At 46.6% G+C, this 18,051-nt stretch overlaps 1 pseudogene across 1 annotated transcript; it reads right to left on the bottom strand.

The window, feature by feature from the left end:
* Positions 1 to 1,379: 1,379 nt before the first annotated feature.
* On the bottom strand, positions 1,380 to 12,054 carry LOC147576057 (dolichyl-diphosphooligosaccharide--protein glycosyltransferase subunit TMEM258 pseudogene; annotated as a pseudogene). The gene is made up of 4 exons (XR_015241702.1): positions 11,916 to 12,054; positions 9,061 to 9,210; positions 2,265 to 2,308; positions 1,380 to 2,110 (listed from the first exon to the last, which is right to left on the bottom strand). The product of XR_015241702.1 is annotated as a dolichyl-diphosphooligosaccharide--protein glycosyltransferase subunit TMEM258 pseudogene (transcript).
* Positions 12,055 to 18,051: the final 5,997 nt, after the last annotated feature.

Here is an 18,051-nt window from a genome sequence, read left to right as displayed (position 1 = left end):
CCAGATGCTGGGGAGGCTGGAAAAGATACCCTTTTGAATGGAAGCATGGCTGCCCCACTCCCAATCAGTGTGCTTTAACTCAGGAAGAAATGCCACAGAGATAGCTCAGTTCTTCGGAGAATAAAAAATGAGCCCTAAAAAGATGTTACTTGCCAGCAGCCCATAGAAGTATAAATGATGCTGTATATTGGGGTATATACTAACCTTTTGGGGACAGATACTAATATTTTGGTCTCTGGACTTCTGCTTCTTCAATTATAGATTATGAGAGTTATTTCTACTTATTCTTAAGAACTTGAGGCAACCACTCAAATTTCTTTTGAAATGTTAATGTCAGGAAACATTCTCGCAGTAAACCCCCATACTGTAATACTGGGAAGGAAACATTCAGAATAGAGGGATAGGTTTCACTGAAATCTTGATTTTGTTCTCAGATTAAGCTCAGGGATGACACAATCCCTCCCAAACCAGCACAGATAGAGTGCCTGCACTGGATGTGCTTCAGAGCTTTTCCATTTTTATTTCACTTAAAAATATAGGGAATATAAATGTTCATTTATGATCTCTTCAGATTATTTTAAATTATTAGTGGTTTTAACAGACACTGGAAAAGAGTATCCCTCCACAAGATTGTGATTATTTTTCTCTTGACTACTCTTTACTGTTTGCATAATAAATAAAAGACCAAGGATAGAAAGAAACTCATCTAACATACCTATTGTTTTTCTTTTCTTCTTCATTCCCTCCCTGTCTTCCTCTTTTTTTCTCCTTCCCTCTCTCCTCCCTCCCGTCCCTCCTTCCTTCTCTCCTTTTCTTTCCACAAGATGAAAGTGAGAAGGGAGAACACTACCTCAACAGTGTTGTGGGGCATGTTGGTTGGAAAAAGCAAGGCTGAGATGTTTTGAGACTTTGAAATCTGGTTTAGTGCAGGCCTTTCAACTTGAGGGCTTAGAACTGTGTAAGGGCCATGATATGATAGTTTGGGATTGGGAGACACAGAAAGGCAAATGTTCAAAGAGTTTTAATGTATAAACTGTTGTTTCCTGCTTCCTATTGAGTTGCTGATGGGTCTTTCCAGAAGTTGTTGAAATAAACAATAAAGTTGTTTATGAGTGTCTCCTAGGGGAGTAAGGTTGTGCTGATGAAGACAGCCCAATAGTGACGTCCCATTAGTGTAGACACTGAACTGTGGATGCAGCACCCCTGGATGGTCCATCGTACCTGGGGCCATCCCTGCATATCTCCATGTGGTTTGAGTGTCATCTGAGGGTGGTCCTTTCGGCATCTATATGGTTTTAAATGAAAACAGGATCAGCATTACTGATTTTTCCTTCAACCTCAACTTCCAACATAGCTGAGCACAGCACTGTTACTGATCCTTCTTTATTTAAAATGATATTTTGTTGGGATGCCTAGGTGGCTCGGTTGGTTCAGCATCCAACTCTTGGTTTCAGCTCAGGTCATGATCTTGCAATTTCATGGGTTCAAGCCCCGCATCGGGCTCTGAGCTTGGCAGCATGGAGCCTGCTTGGGACTCTCTCTCTCTCTCTCTCTCTCTCTCTCCTCTTCCACCACTTGCACTATCTCTGTCTCTCTCAAAAAATAAATAAACTTTGAAAAATTTTAATGATATTTTGTTTATCGTGGACTTTTGGCATTCGTTTTGATTTTTAAAAAAGATTATATTAAAATATGATCTTGAGTACAGGGTGTTTTTTTTTTCCTCAGTTTCATATCTGCCTTCATTGTGAGCTGCAAGTGGAACACTTCCAGCAATAGTAAAAAAAAAAATAATTCACAAAAGCAGGGATTTGGGGAAGCCACCTGGTTGTAACCCTTTATATGTAGATGCCAACCCAGAATAGCCGCAAGAAGGCTCCAAAGTCCATGAAAAGCAAGGCCACCAAGGAGGTGAGGAGCTTTTATAGATATCCCGAGTGTACTTGGTGGAGGTAATTTCATAAATGAAGAACCAGGTGGTGAAGAACATGCTATGGCCAACAACACCACAGTCAGATGGGAGAAGACAGCCAGGTTCACGGGACTGGTGTATCTGCTCATGACCTCAAGCTCCATTTTGCCAGGCACAAGGTAATCCACTGCTCTGCCACTGGAATAACACATTGGCCTGATTACAGGGTTTTTTACATTCCCTGAAATATGCCCAGGCTGAGTGCCATACCTGCTTCACCCTACTCCCAGCCCTTCTTCACAAACCTCTTAGTCAAGGAGGTCTATTGCTTCAGTGGCTTGATCTAACTCACCTGTTAGTCCAAAGCACATGGGATCGCTCATTTTTCTGGGCATCCTGTAAAGCATGAAGTGAAGAAACATAAGGAAAGAAGAAAGCAATCTAGAATTCCCCTTGAGCAGTTAGGGTTTCTGTTTGTAAGTCAAGGCCCAGTTTTTTCCTACTCGAATTAAGTTACCTAAATTCTTTTTCCCTAGAAGATAAATTGATGGCCCAGAATGGACACTGGACAATGTCAGGGGCAATCCCTTAAATAAAGCAATGAGTTTCCATCCAGTTTGTGTGTAGGAACAGGTAGGCTTTTGTGTCACAAATCCAATTACCAATCATTGAGAACCACTCAGTGGTCTATTTTTCACCAAAATACCCCTATGAGATAACCAAATAGCACTGTAACATTTTTAAACCATTTGTCAAGAAAAATTAGGTGTCAGCCAAGAATGTTTGTAACATACAGATCATTAGGTAGATCCAGAGCAAAGAAAAATGTCTTCTAGGACTCGTGAAAGTGAGACAGCCTCCAAATAGGCACCACCTGCTCCCTGGCCCTCTGCTGTCAAGGTCCCAGCTCAGAAAAGGCCACGTACAAAGATTTTAGCCCCCACCAAAGTCCCCAGTATTGGTAAGGTACATGATAGGAAGTTTCTGATTTTGAATGCCTGGCCTGTTGCTGTGTCTAAAAAGTCACCCTAATAGTAAAGTCCAGTTGCCAAGGAAACAAGTTGACTCAGTATAAGAGATTGAAACAAAGGAAAACTGGGTGAGTCCCAAAGTAAAATGTGCACAAGCCTAACAGGAAACATGGTTATATGCCTTAGCCACTTCATGGGCAAATTATCCAGGGGTCAGCCTCAGGCCACTCTGTTTTGGACTATCCTAGGCTCAAAGTAAAAAGACTTGGACCCTCGCTGGGAACCCCTCACCCATAGCGTGTACTTCATGGACTCTTGAAGCTTGACGACCCTTAAGGGGGTCATTAAGTCATTTTTGTAGGACCCCGAATGGCACTCAGGAGTCCACAGGGTCCTGAACTGCCTCCCACACTCCCATTCAGCCCAGACCACAGGGTTGCCTACAAGTTCCTTCCTTGTCCATTTGGCATCTGGAAACAGGAATGAAAAAGGATCCAGAGAGGGTCAATCTTGGACTTTTCAGAGATGGATGGATCTCCTTAGATAAATGGTTCATAACTTTTCATGGGTCCTAGACCCTTTGAGAACTGAACTAATGCTGTTGGTCGTTTCTTCAGAAATTACACATTGTCATCTACATACAATTCTGAATACGTCATCTCCATACACAATATTGAATGTAATGTCAGGCACCCTTGAGCTTCATGGACCTCAAATTAAGACTGTTTCTCTAGGTAGACCTGCTTCTGAGGACTGTTAGGGACCTCTGAGATCCCAACAGAGGCAGAGCATAAGGAGGAGGCTGCCAGCATTCTCCTGGCTTCCGGATTCAGACACAGCAGACATCGGCCTGGCAGCTTGTGAGGAGAGGTTAGTTTTTCAGTTACCCAGGGAGATGCTGGCCAGGTCATCCACTGGAGAGATAGTCAAGAGCTTGCAGAAGGAATTAATTCACTTTCCAGAGTCAGCCAGATAGCCAGGTCCCAGGCAACAAAGACAACTGTTTACCCAATGGGTCTTCTGGGGAGTTGATCTCAGAAATTCTGAGCCTGCCCTTTTAGACAGCAGCCAAACTGAATGCCAGGCAACTTTGTGGTCAGTTGGGGTTAGACCAATGGTGCACAGGGCAGGCTTGTTCTGAGGCAAGGATGTCCCTACCATTGTGTCAACACAAGAGTCAAAAATCAGCCTTAGCCGGGGCCTCCAAAGGGCATCTTGACAACATGAAAGCACTCATGCTTTCATGAGGCAGAAGAGGGACTGGGAAAGGGGCAGGTGGCTCTGAGCTCAGCGAGTCAGGGGGTGGCCTCTAGATGTAATGTGTGGGTTTCTCTTGCAGCCCCTCTGGCCCTGAGGTCACTCTCCCCACCTCCTTGCCCTTAAGTCAGGTGCTCTGAAAAGAACACACAGAAAGCAGAGAGAGCCTAAGAAAACTGGGGAGAGAATTCCTGGGAACAATAAGAACCTGCACACTTCTGGGTGCCGCAGCATCTGGGGTGGGGTGACAGCACAGTGCACCCCTCTTGAGGGGCAAATGGAGATGATAAACCCCATCACCCATGGAGCAGCCCCTAAGCTGACAGCCCCCTCCACGATCAAACATTTGGCCTCACTTCACATGCCACCTACTCTGCTCTACTGGAGAAGTCACTCTGCTGGGGCCCCCTTGCCCATTGCTTGAGGCGACAGGAGAGTGAGACTGAGGTAAGTGCACCAAGGGCAAGTACAGGCGGCAGGAGTCCTGGGAGCCGGAAGACAGGACCTCTCAGTCACAAGCTAGTTGTGGGATCTTGAGCAAGCGACCCGGTGTCTCAGGGCTTTCTTTCACTTCAAAAACTGTAAGCTCTGACAGAGGTAAAGCACTAAGTGCTCAGAACCCACCCAAGCACCATGAGCTCTCCTGTGCTGGCTCTCCTGACACCGTCCTCGCTGTGGAGGAGGGGGCATGATAACTTCAGTGACCCTTGGGGACACTGCTTCCCACACAGCACAGTCCTGAGGGCCAAATGGGATGACAAGTGACAACCTTGCTTTTGTCAAGGGTCCAGCAGGAACATGGTCATGAACTCTGGGGATTCTTCACATCCCAGTTCCTTCTGACAAGATGAACGGTGCCCATCCCGCAAGGCACAGCAGACTCTCTGTGGGAGCTTCTTTTAAATGACATAAAACAAAAGCATTCTTTTTACTAATCTTAATTTTGAAAATTTTCTTTCACATGAAGCCGCAGATACACAAGTAGGAAGGACCTTAAACATATCTTTGGCACAGATTCATAAAACATTCGCTTCACAAAAAATTCTAGAAACTGGAAGGGAAAAAAAGCATCCTTGAAAAGAATTACATTTATACTAAAGTTCCCAATCCCTAAGTGAAATGGAGGTCAGAGGGAGGCCCCTCTTCCAGCCCAAATTCCACTCCGGGAAAAAGAGAGGAAGCATTGCCTTGAGACCCCCGCCCTCAGGTCTCCCTAGAAATGATTTTACACTGCTTGTCTTTGAAACACTTGTTTCAAAATTTGTGCTTGCTATGAATACTTTCTTGGTGTTGTCACTTCTGTCCTGTCCTTGGCCAGAGTTTGCCCTGTAGCCACTGGCAGGGGTGAGGAGGTCAGGGGCTCTCTGGTACTAAAGAAAAGCTCGCCTGCATTCCAGATGGGTCCACAGTTTTGTCATTTTTCCTCCAGTCCTTGACTCCTTGTAAGTTTTTACTTGCTCAGATGGTTTTTGCTTGTTGCTTGGTATTTCTGCACTTTTTCATACCTTTCATTTCTCTCATCCTTTCTGCATATGTAAGGCCATCACCACTGCTCACTCTAGCCCTGTGGGCCTCTGCAGGCTGGTGTACCCCTCTGGAGCCCCAGCAAGTGTGGCCTTGCACCTCCTGCACCCAGACTAACTGCTTTGAGGCCTCTCGGGGGATTCCCTAGGCGAGGCAGAGTCCCATTCTCGGGCACATTTAGAAGCTAGAGAACCAGTTTGAACATTGCTGACTGGTTGTGAAGGACTTTCCTAATTCCAGAAGGTGGGTCAAAAGAGCCCTCTTGACTCAGATGTGATTTTTCTGGAAAGATTTTATGAATATATCTTCTGAGAGCTGAATTTTGGATTCCAGCCTCGTGGGGTTTTCAAAAGGTAAATCTGCTGCTTTAGCCTTCTATTCACAATCTGGCCATACTCTAGGCACTTGCTATATTTCTGTGCAGGTATTTTTAAACTTTGGCTCAGTTCATCGTTGATTCACTCAATGTCTCCAAGAATAAAGTGGTAATAAGCACTGCCTTCCAGAACACATCAAGAAATGGGCCCAGACCATGGATGCACAGGCAGCATAGACCTTAAATCGCCCAGTCCTTCTTAACAGATGTTATTTCATTAAAAGCCCTGACCTTGCCACACCTTGAAGTCTTGGGCCTCTTGTAGGCCAGAGTCAGAGGTGTTGAGTTCTTGGGGCCACATGGGCCTCCTAGCATATCCAGCCCTCTTCATGCACTTCCATCCCCAGACTTGCTTCTCTACTCTCTGGTCTTCTCTGATACACAGTGAACCTCCTCACTTCACTCACTCTGTCTTTCACTCTGAGGGTCCTCCGATGACCTCCTTTGGCTGGTGTCTATCCTGTGATGGGCTCCTGGTCTGACACTCATTCTGCCTCTCTCACACACTGAGCTAGAAGTGGGGTGACCCCTCAATCCTGGACCTCCCCAACTCCTCATTGAGCCCCAGGAACGTGATGCCTCCCAGGGACCCAATGGTCTGGGAAGATTAGGGGAGAGAAGACCCCTAACAGGAGAACAGCTGCTCAGAAACACTGTGTGGGTGGAGACTGGCACACCTCCTGCTCTTTCCCTAGTCCCACCCCAGTGAAGCTGCACCCAGAACACATGACTGGATGTTTCTGTGGCAATGCTATACAACCTAAACTGCTGTCTCTGCATCACTTCCAGGTCTCCACATCCCCATCTTTAATTCAGTGCTCAGATGTCCTGAGGCAATGAGCCAGAACACAAAGAAATGGCGGCTCAAATGGAGGGTCAGGGTCCTAGGGAAGGGATGGCCAGGGTACTTTTGACAGGAGAAAGAGGGCCTTGAGGTCAGGGCCTATGAACCTAGGGACCAATGCTGTACTAACTGGGTGATCAGGGATTTGGGGTTTAAAAAGCTTAGGTTAAGGAATAAGCGTAAAAGACCCATGAGAGGGAGACTAGAGGTTCATGGAGCCCCAGGAAGCAGAGATATAGAACCAGCTAGTAAGGGAGTAATAGGGCAAGGGGACAGAACAGCTTGTCCTAATGAAGGCCTCCTCCATTGCAAAGCAGTCATATAATGAGCCTCCCGGCCACTGTAGACATGTGAATGTGAGCAGACTCCCTGGCATTCTTGCAAGGGAATCTGAGCCCTGGCTCAGATATTGGGTGGGAGTGAAGAAGGAGGCTCTTTGTAAGTGTTTCAAATCATAGTTATATATCACATAGTTTGAAGAACCAAATATCTCTCTAAGGCTGCATGACAGAAAACAGCGACTCCCTGTCTCCTTCTCCCACTGCCTGCTCCCAGAGGAAATCATTCCCAAGTTGGGCTTTTCCATCCCTGAGCTCTGCCAGGTCACGTTTCACTTCCTCTGAGGTCCTGCCACCTTCTCCTCGGCTCTTGTATCAAAACGTGTGTCCCTTGTTTGCAGAGGTAACTCCTTTATCAGTTTGTGTCATGTGAGACAAGATGTTCGGTCAAACTTTCCAGGTGACTCATAGCAGGTTTTCTTACTCATCCATATGTGTTTCCTTTACTTCTCTTTCTGTGCGGTATCTTCAAAGTGACCCTTTGCTGCTTCTTTTTCCTTAACTCATCTTGAAGGTGAGTTTTTCCTGGACCATATTTGCATAAGACATTTATGTCAGGAAGACTCCAGCGTTGTGTCCTAGGCTTGCACAGATTTTGCTGTGATTCAAGTTTTTGTATGTAATCGTGTTTCCCACCTTAAAAGAAGTAGTGGGCTATTTTGTATATGAGAGGTTATGAAGGTAAGATATAAAGAGCACTAATAAAGGCCAGTATCTTTGTAAGTAAAGACTCAGCCTATGAAATAGAACACACCATTATCTCAGATGTCTTCTGCGTGCCATCTCAAGGGTGAAAAACATTGGCACTGGGTGTGGACATAACCCCCTGACCCACTCTGAGGTCCATTTTTATCTTCCATTTTAGTGATTTCCTTGATTTTCTTTGTAGTTTTACTACATTTGTGTTGTATCCTGAAAGGGCTGGCCTCCTATGCCCTTGAACATTCTCTGTCTGTGGCCTTGTGCCCAGGTCTTCCTCTCAAGCACTTGGGATTCAGCCTCAGCCCAGAGGCCAATCTCTTCATACAAGCCTTTTCGATGTCAAAAAACCAAGACTCAGCGTGGTTTTACACCCAACACATTTTGGCGTTTCCTGGATAGCCACCAGCCCCAGAGGCTTGCCCCCTCACCTTACCGCCCTGACATGGCAATCATGTGCAAAAGAGACCCTAGAAATAATAGGTGTGGCACTACCCTTTACATTTAATTAGCTCCACATTTTTTATTAGTGCACCATTAAATGGTTGACCTGCTGACCTACTTATCTATCCCACAGGGTAGGAAAAGCTATAAAATCTAAAAATGAAGTTCAATGGTTCAGAGGTTAATTTTGTATAGGCAAATGTACAAAGCATTAATAAAATATTGTATTAATAAAAACATTTTAGGGTCTGTACGCTTTACAGGGTGACTTGGAAAGCCGGGCTGTGTCCGTGAACTCATGCCCTCCGGAGACATGTGATATAGTTCTGTATCAAACTCCCAAAAAAGGTTACTTCTCTTCATTCTAATATTGCTGGTTACTGTTATAATTTAACCACTCAGTCTTGTCTTCAGCAGATGGTTTCTGCTTTTGTGCCATGCTTGCTGGAAGATCCATTACAAGTTAAAAACCAGAAATTGCATATCCAACAAAGGACTGTCTCAAAGCCAGGGTGGAAAGGATCGGTTGGATACTAAGCAAAGGATGCTACAAAAAGACTCATGGGTACAGGATTCTTAGCAACAGCTAACATTACCTGTTAAGACTATCCCAGGGAACTGGGTAAGGAGTCCTAGGATTCTGAGTTTGAAGAGAAACAAGTAAGTCACCACGACTCTGGGGCTGGGGCACTGACCTGTTTCAAGAGTCCTCAGTGTATTGTTTCATTGTGCATTGGCATGGCATTGCCCTCAGTGTCCAGGGGGGGCAAAGTCCCACAACTTCAGTCAATGGGCCTTCATGCTGACTTACAACCTCCACGAATAGACAGTAGCAGGCCTGTGCCCTGGTGGACAAGAAAATGGAGACTCAGTGATAGCCAGCCCAGCAGGCCTCCTCCTGCCCCTCAGTCTCCAGCCCCCATGATGAGATGACACAACAAGGCTCATGCCTGGCGAGACATCTGTGGCTCACACTTCTCCAGGCTCATCGTCTGCTTCAGCCCTGCCCAAAAGGGGTCTTGGCATCAAGAAGAAATCTTATATTTTGAAGCAGTCCGTGATGTGGCCAGTCGGGACAATTTACCTACTCCCAGCCCTCAGCCTGATCCTTTTCCCAGAGCAAGGCAGTGAGACAGAGAAGGCATTTGAGAGCAAGGCTAAAAACCAGTTGGGATCAAAGTCACACTGGCTGAGCATATGGAACCTGAGTGACAACTCCTGAGTTCATGCCCCAGCTCTGCCACGGGAGCTGTGGCCGCTCTGCATTTCTGTTCTCCCTTTCTGTAGAATGATGATGAGAACCTCACCATTTTGGCTTGTTACAAATCTTGAATGAATGAACGCGTTCAAAGAACTTAGAACAGCACAACATCATGAGTGACCATGGTGTTATATCTCATTTTCACCTGGAGACCCGGAGGAAAATGGTTCCTTTGAGCTCTGATGGCCACTGATTCAGCCCCAGCCTGGATTTCAGCTAACATCATGGGCAAGTGCTTCATCAAGGGCACTCATTGATGACATGGGAGCAAGTTTCTGAAGTCAGTACAGTATGTTCCTGTAGTTTCCCTAGAACAATGTTGTTCCCTCCCTCCTGCCAGAGCCCCTGTACCTGCCTGCGCCCCCTCCCTGCTGGAGAACCTGATATTTCTGCTTCCATTTTTGCCTCCACTTCTTCAGGGCAGAATTTCTGCTCCCCCAGGAGCAAGGTAGGTGAGAAAAAGGCTATGGCTGAGCTTCACTCCATGTTGGCAGACCTGAGCGACTTGCCTGACACATTGCCAAGCATTCCACGTAACACATGCTTCTGTCAGAAATGCTGTCGTGTGTATCATTTGGAACTTATAAAGCAACAATGTCTCCTGCTGAAGTTTACATTTCACCAACCTTTGAAGTAACATTTTAGTGAATATCCTTGTCAATAATTATCTTGTGCATGTCATTGTTTTATAGAATAAATTTTTATTTTTAAGGTTTATTTTTGAGAGAGAGAGAGAGAGAGAGAGAGAGAGAGAGAGTGTGTGCAAGTGGGGGAGGGGCAGAGAGAGGGAGACAGAATCCAAGCAGGCTCTGCGATGTCAGCATAAACTGTGCTTGAACCCACAAACTGTGAGGTCATGACCTGAGCTGAAATCAGATGCTCAACTGACTGAGTCACCCAGGCACCCCTCTTCGAATAATTTTTTAGTAATAGAATTATTGAGTTCGTGTAAGAATTTTGACACATACAGCCAAATAAGACTTCCAAACAACTTGCGACCAATTTACACTCTTACCAGCAGTAAACTAGTATTCCTGTTTCCTGAACCTTTGCCAAATGCATATTTCATAGCCTCTATCTCTCTATGTATCACTGCCAGTTTCCTAGACAAAAAATTGTAAGTCTTTGTGAATTATAAAAGTTCCCGTGAAAGTTTATCAGTTGGCTATTTCCAGCATAGCAATAGCAATCCACAGAAACAACAGGGGATCCCTTCTTAGGCTCTTGGCAGTAGTTTAGAGAAGGAGGAGTGGAGCAGTGGGGAGCAATGGGATTTAGCCATGAACCAGATAGGAGATGGGGGAGAAAACAGGTTCAAAGCCGGCTCCTTCCCTGGAAATGGGGAATGCTGATGGATGATCAAGTTTTTTGAAGCATGATCATCAGTAATTTTACCTTGACCAGGCTCAATTTGAGATCGTTATTAGACACCCACGTGTGGATGTAGATAAGGCAGATTGCCATTTGGGCCTTGTGTTCAGAAAAACGGACTGGAGACAGCAGTTTGGAGAGTCAGCCCACAGGATTGAAACGACAGCCTCAATAACTTCACTTAGCGGGGTGACGAGAAAGAGAGGAAAGGTCTAAGGCTAATCCTGCCACCATCTCAGGTGGAGAAGGCGAGGTTCAGGGGGACCCACTGAGAAAAGACCAAGGAACGTCCCCTCAAGCAAAGTGGGAAAAGGACTTCAAGGAAGAGGGAAGGTGAGGTAAAATGGAAAGCCTGGAGGTGTGGCTGGGAGCGAGAAATGGGTATCACCCCCGCAGGGGCAGTTAGTGCAACCTCTTAACCACTGTAATCAGGGCTCCAAATCCACCTCCCCAAAAGGCTCTTCCTTCCTCAGGGTCATGGATGGCCCAACAGCTCCACACGTCGTTTACCGGACGCAAAACTCCCAGACCACACACACCCAGTCCCAAGTCCTAGGTCCTAGACCACACACACCCAGTCCCAAGTCCTAGGTCCTAGGGGTCAGCAGTGGGCCAGACTGTCCCCTCCAACACTCCCCTCCAACCCAATGTCTGACAGTAGGAAAGGCGCACTTTGCTCAAGACGCCCAAGGAATGTTATTACCTTGAGGAAGAAAGGAATGATTATCGAGGAAGAAACAACTTTGGTGTCGGGGACACGGAGTCAAGGACCTGAGAGGCCAGGGTAAGTAGAAAGAATCTGCAAGGTGACTCGGATGAGAAGGGAGGAGGGGCCCAAATCTTCACTAACCAACAAGGGGAACGGTGGGGACTCCGAAAGACTTGTTTTCGCGCTGTCGCAGCCCGTCAGCCGCTCACCTGCTCCTTGGGTACCTGTGCCTGTCTCCCTAGGTGAGGCCACTTCCTCTGGGGAAAGTCCTCCCCTCCCCAACTGGCCCAGGCTGTTTGTGATCCCCTTGGCAACACGGGGCCCGGGGCGGGACCGCGAGGGGCGGGGCCGGGAAGGCGCTATTGTGATGCGCCTGGAGCGGAGCCGCGGATTGGCCGGCATGTGCGGCGTGGGGCGGGGCTAGCAGAGGGGCGGGCCGAGAGGCCACCAGGAGGCTCTTGAGGCAGCTGCAGCTAAGGGAGCCGGCAACCACTCAGGAAAATTCCCATTGCTGGGGCCTGGCAAAGCTAGAAGGGAGGGGCGCCTGGCTGGCTCAGTCGGCAGAGGATCCGGCTCTTGATCTCCGGGTTGTGAGTTCGAGTCGCACGTTGGGTGTAGAGATTACTTAAAAAGATATAAGAAGGCGTATGCCCTTTACCACTGGGAGTGAAGAGGCTACAAGGCTACGGAGACATCAAACACAGTCAGTGAAGGAAGTGAACCATGGTCCTGCAGTGGAACCTTCCATGCACCCCAGAAGGCCTGGAATGAAGCTCTAAGGGGCTCAGTCAGGACGGGAAAGTTGTCCACGAGGTGTCCTCTGGGGGTCGGAGCTGGGCAGAGCCCTGTGCTCTTCTTGACACGTTTACAGAGGTGCTGGTGGCCCCCTGCCTGAATACCTGATGGGTCTGGTTATCAGGAGGAGTTCTGAGTGTATAGTGTGGGGAGCCATTTTCTTCTGGGGAGTTCTTTTTATGGGGGACTACTTCCTATACTACGAATAAGTGGGGCAGCAAATAACTTTAATTTGGCCATCAGGACAGTGCTGTGGAGTAGACAGGGCTTACCAAGGCATGGAAAAATTATTTTATTTCAGCATTTCAACAGCTAGTAAATATAATGCCAGCCCATATTTACTGAGCCCTCACTAAGCCTGTCACTGACTGTTCTGAGCTTCTACATAGAATAACTCATTGCATTCTCAGCCTGGTAAGGTAGGTTCTGTGATTAGCACATTGGTTGGGAAGCACAGAGAAATTAAAGGAACTTCCAGGTCCCACAGCCAGTGTATAGCAAAGTAAGGAGTTAGATGCAGTCTCTCGGGCTCAAATCTTTCCACACGTGACTGCCATACCTGTGAGCTCCAAGAATCTAACTCTCTGTCGTCACCCGGTTTTCAGCCTGGCTCACAAATTTATTCTTGTCCCATTGCTTCTCTGTGGGAGATGGACAGGGTGAGAACCATGGGAAGGAAAATAAATTGTACCTCCCAGCCACAGCAAGGAATGCTTCAGGTTCTAAGTTTTCTCTTTGATGCCAGGGCTCCTGTGGGCTGAAGCTGAGAGTGGCCCCCTGGCCTCAAGTGCTCCTGGAGAGATAGGAATCTCCCAGATGTCAGCATGTTCTACAGTTGTTCTTTTTTTTTTTTTTTTTAATTTTTTTTTTAACGTTTATTTATTTTTGAGACAGAGAGAGACAGAGCATGAATGGGGGAGGGTCAGAGAGAGGGAGACACAGAATCTGAAACAGGCTCCAGGCTCTGAGCTGTCAGCACAGAGCCCGACGCGGGGCTCGAACCCACGGACCGTGAGATCATGACCTGAGCCGAAGTTGGCCGCTTAACCGACTGAGCCACCCAGGCGCCCCAGTTGTTCTTGACTAAACAGGCAAACGCACAGATAGGAACCAGAGATTTATTTGCAGAGTGAGTCAGTGGGAACAAAGCAGTTCCCCTCTGTTATTTACAATAATTTCCACAGTCCTGCACTAGAGGGCGACATATGGTTACTGCGGGCAGGCACCACTCAGGCTCCCCTGGCAGGCCACAGACTTTCAATATCTCTCAATGAGTGAAATCAGAGTTATTGAAGGACCATGCAAGTTATGACGATTTCCTGTTTCTCTGTTAATTCATGATGTTGGAACCAAAGTCCGCTCTTCCCGAGAAGCCCCCAGTAACTGAGCAAAGCAGGAGGCTCACTTGGCCATCTCCACCCACTGCTGCTCTACTCAAAAGGCGGTCCTTGCTCTGAGGTCCTGCGGAGATGACCAAGACTTTTGCAAGCCTGCAGCAGGGACTGAGTCCCCCTCTCCCCAGGCCTACATCCTTCTGCTTTATCTCTCACAGGAGTTGCTCCCCAACCAACCTCTTGCACTTCTCACTTTGACCCAGAGCGTCTGAACTGACACAGTGTGTCTTCAGTTGCCAACAATCAGATTTGGGGTCTGGTGAGAAGTTTTTCAACCATCAGCGTGGATCTGGTGCCTCCTCTCTGCTCACCCTGTGATGTGTGGAACAGATATTTAGGGTGTGGGATAATGGCAAAAAGAACAGAAAGTTAGATTGGGCCAAATTTAATGAGGTAGGCCCATTAACCAGAAAGTACAGATAACAGATTGTTGTAGCTCGAGGGGCTAGAAAGTATTATAACGGGTTTTTTGTTGACTAAAAAAAGATGAACCCCAAAGTGGTCTACCCTAAATGAAGTTGAAACTCCAGAACTGCCTTGATATACTGTAGAGGAAGGTATCCAAAGAAAAGGGAGATGGTAATATTAGGCTGTATTTATTGATAAGCAAGAGCTGCTCACCCACCCCAGGAGGGTCCAGAAGAGACACTTTTCACCATGACTGTAAGAAATAAATTTGTGAGGGGCCTCCAGCATCCTTGAAGATCAAAAATTACAGTGGGAACTGCTGACACTGAATTGGATCACCAAATGCAATGGGGATAATTGGATCATGAAGTGGCAAGGGCTAAGTGGTGGCCCTCAGTCACCAACAGGCAAGGTGGTCATGGTTACCGTTATGAACAACAGAGTCAATGCAATAATCAGAACGGTCTGACTCACAGAGACCTTATGATGTTGGCTAATTGATCACAGTATCCCTAGAAGAGAAGTAGATGAGCACCCTACTAAACTCTTACTTGATCTGTATTAGTAGACAATTCTAGGTCAGGTGAACAGAATTCTAACCTGAATCATAAAAACAGAGAGTCACAGCCTTCATTCGATTCCCAGTCTTATGCCATTTTACAGACCCAGAACTTCTTAAATAAAGGGGAGGCCAGGTCCCTTTGAGGAAGGACCCCACTAAACTGCCAAAAACTTATATTGTTACTCTTTCTCTCAGCGTTCCCCAAAGGGACTAACAGCTACTTGCCAGTCACTACTGTGCATTGGAGAAAGAGAAATAATTATACCTTTCAGAGATTATTGGACACAGACCCTCAACTGATTCCTGGAAACCCACCATTCAGAGCAGAGGCTTATGGAACATAGGTGATCCATGTTCAGTCAGGTTCATCTCACAGTGGGCACAGTGGATCCCTGATGCCACCCTGTGGTTATTTGTCCAGTTCCAGAATTGGAATAGACACACTCAGCAACTGGCAGAATTCTCACACTGGTTTCCTGACCTGTGGAATGAGGACTATTACAGCAAGAAAGGCCAAATGGAAGCCACTAGAACTGCCTCTACCTAGGAAAACAGTAAACTAAAAGCAATACTGCATTCTTAGAAGGTTTGCAGAGATTAGTGCCACCATTGAGAACTTGAAGGATGCCAGGAGTGATTTCCACCACATCCTGACTCAACTCCCCTATTTTGGCCTGCGCAGAAAACATGATGATCTTGGAGAATAACAGTAAACCTGGTTGTTTATTTTTCCTGGAAGTAGAGATGGCCAGAGGCATAAGTCTCTGTCAATTCATGGGTTGCAGCCAGTATTTGGTTAGATGATCAGGGATTTGGAAGCAACACAATTGGAAAATTGGTGACGGTGAGGTTTTGGGAAGAGGTGTGTGGATAGATCTCTCTGGGCAAAGAAACATGATGTTTGCCCTGTGTGAATGCTCACCAAAGGGTGATCTCAGCAGAGGAGTATTTTAATAATCAAGTAGATAGGATGACCCATTCTGTGGTTACTGTTCATCCCCTTTTCCCAGCCACTCCAGTCATCACCCAATGGGCTTATGAACAAGTGGCCCTGATAGCAGAGATGGAGGTTATGCATGGGTTCAGCAACATGGATCATTCACCAAGGCCAGCTTGGCTACAGCCACTGATGAGTGCCTGACTTGCCAGCAACAGAAACCATTAAGTCCCCAGTATGGCACCGTTCCCAAGTTGATTATGTTGAACAGCTTCCATCATGGAAGGGACAACAAACACTTTGGTTTAATGGAAATAAATGCTTACTCTGGATATGGACTCCCCTTTCCTGCCTGCAATGCTTCTGCCAAAACCACCATCTGCGGGCTTGCAGGATGCCTTATCTACCATCTTGTGTTCTACACAGCATCACTTCTGGTGAAAGAACTCGTTTCACAGCAAATGAAGTGAAGAAATGGGCCTGTGCTTATGGAATCCACTGGTCTTACCACGTTTCCCATCATCCTGAAGGAGTTGGCTTGACATAATGGTAGAAAGGACTTTCAAAGATTCAGTTTGGTGCCAGGTCGGTAGAAATGCCTTGAGGGACTGTCACAATGTCCTGCCAGATGCAGAAATCAGCATCCAATATATGTTGCTAATTTCCCCATAGCCAGGATTCATGGGTCCAGGAATCAAGAGGTGGAAATGAAAGTGGTTCCACTCACTATTATCCCCCAGGATCCACTAGCAAAAATTTTGCTTCCCACCCCCACCACCTTAAACGCCACTGATCTAGAAGCCCTAGTTCCAAAAGGAGGCACAATAATGACTCCGTTGAACTAGAACTTGAAACTGCCACCTGGCCACTTTGGGCTCTTCATACTCCTGAACCAACAGGCAAATAAAGAAATTATTGAGCTATGTAGAGTGATTGATCATGATTACCAATGGCAAACTGGGCTGCTACCAAACAGTGGAGGTAAGAAAATATATCTGGAATACAGAAGATCCCTTAGGGAGTCTCTTAGTACTACCATGCCCTGTAATTTAAGTCCATGGAAAACTATAACAGCCAAGTCAGGCATGACTGTTGATGGCTTAGACCATTCAGGAATGAAGATTTGGGTCACCCTATCAGGTAAAGAATCACAACCAGCTGAGGTGCTTGCTAAAGGCAAAGGGAATACAGAATTGGTGGTGAAGAAAGCCATTATACATACCAGCTATGATGACATGAACTCTGACTGATAGAAATACACTGTTTTTTTTTAAATAATTTACATAAATAATACCCTACTACATTTGAGGATTACTGCTTAATGAGGCCCCTTTGTATAAGACAGTATCTCATCCCTGTGGTTGGGCACAGACTGACTTTAAGAAGATGGATGGCAAATGTTCATAAGAGTGGCAGTTCCCACCCCAGGACATGTTGGTTTCCATGACTGTGGTCTCATGAAGCAAGAAATCTCATAGCCACAGTCAAGGTGAAATGTGTGGGACGCTGGACGGTTCTGGACAGGCTGGAAACCATCAACTCTTATTTGAAGGAAAACATGCCAGGGGGGCATAGAGGCTTGCTGTGTTGGGACCATGGATTAACCTCAGCTGAGCACTAAGGTCTTGACCCTGAAGGAAGCCCTACCTTGGTAGATCCTCCACCTGCCCTGTAACCTCTTGCCTGGTGGTCTTCTTTCCTCCCAACTCATCAGTTCTTGGATGGGTCCCAGCCGGCAGTGGGGGGGGGGGGGGGTGCAGAGGGGGACGGAATCTGGCTGTTCCATTGTGGCAGATGAAAGATGGCCATGAATTTTTTGGAAGTTCGCCCATAGAAAAGTGGGGTCTTTGTCCCCTGCCCTTAAATTTGGGCAGGCTCTTTAACAGCTTTGACTAATAGAATACAGAGGAAATAGTACTGGACTAGCTTTGGGCTCAGGATTTTATGTCTCTTAAGAATACTCAGCTTTTGGGGCGCCTGGGTGGCTCAGTCGGTTAAGCAGCTGACTTCGGCTCATGATCTTGCGGTTCGTGAGTTCAAGCCCCGCGTCGGGCTCTGTGCTGACAGCTCAGAGCCTGGAGCCTGTTTCAGATTCTGTGTCTCCCTCTCTCTCTCTGACCCTCCCCCGTTCACGTTCTGTCTCAAAAATAAATAAACGTTAAAAATTAAAAAAAAAAAGAATACTCAGCTTTTGGGTTCTTGGCTTCCATGTAAGAATTCCCGCTATCCTTCTGAAGAAATCATATTGA

This window comes from Puma concolor, chromosome D2 (assembly GCF_028749965.1).
Source record: "Puma concolor isolate L17-30 chromosome D2, mPumCon1.1.hap2, whole genome shotgun sequence".
NCBI lineage: Eukaryota > Metazoa > Chordata > Mammalia > Carnivora > Felidae > Puma > Puma concolor.
The sequence above is the reverse complement of the archived record's forward strand: the minus strand, read 5'-3'. Positions and strand labels throughout refer to the sequence as shown.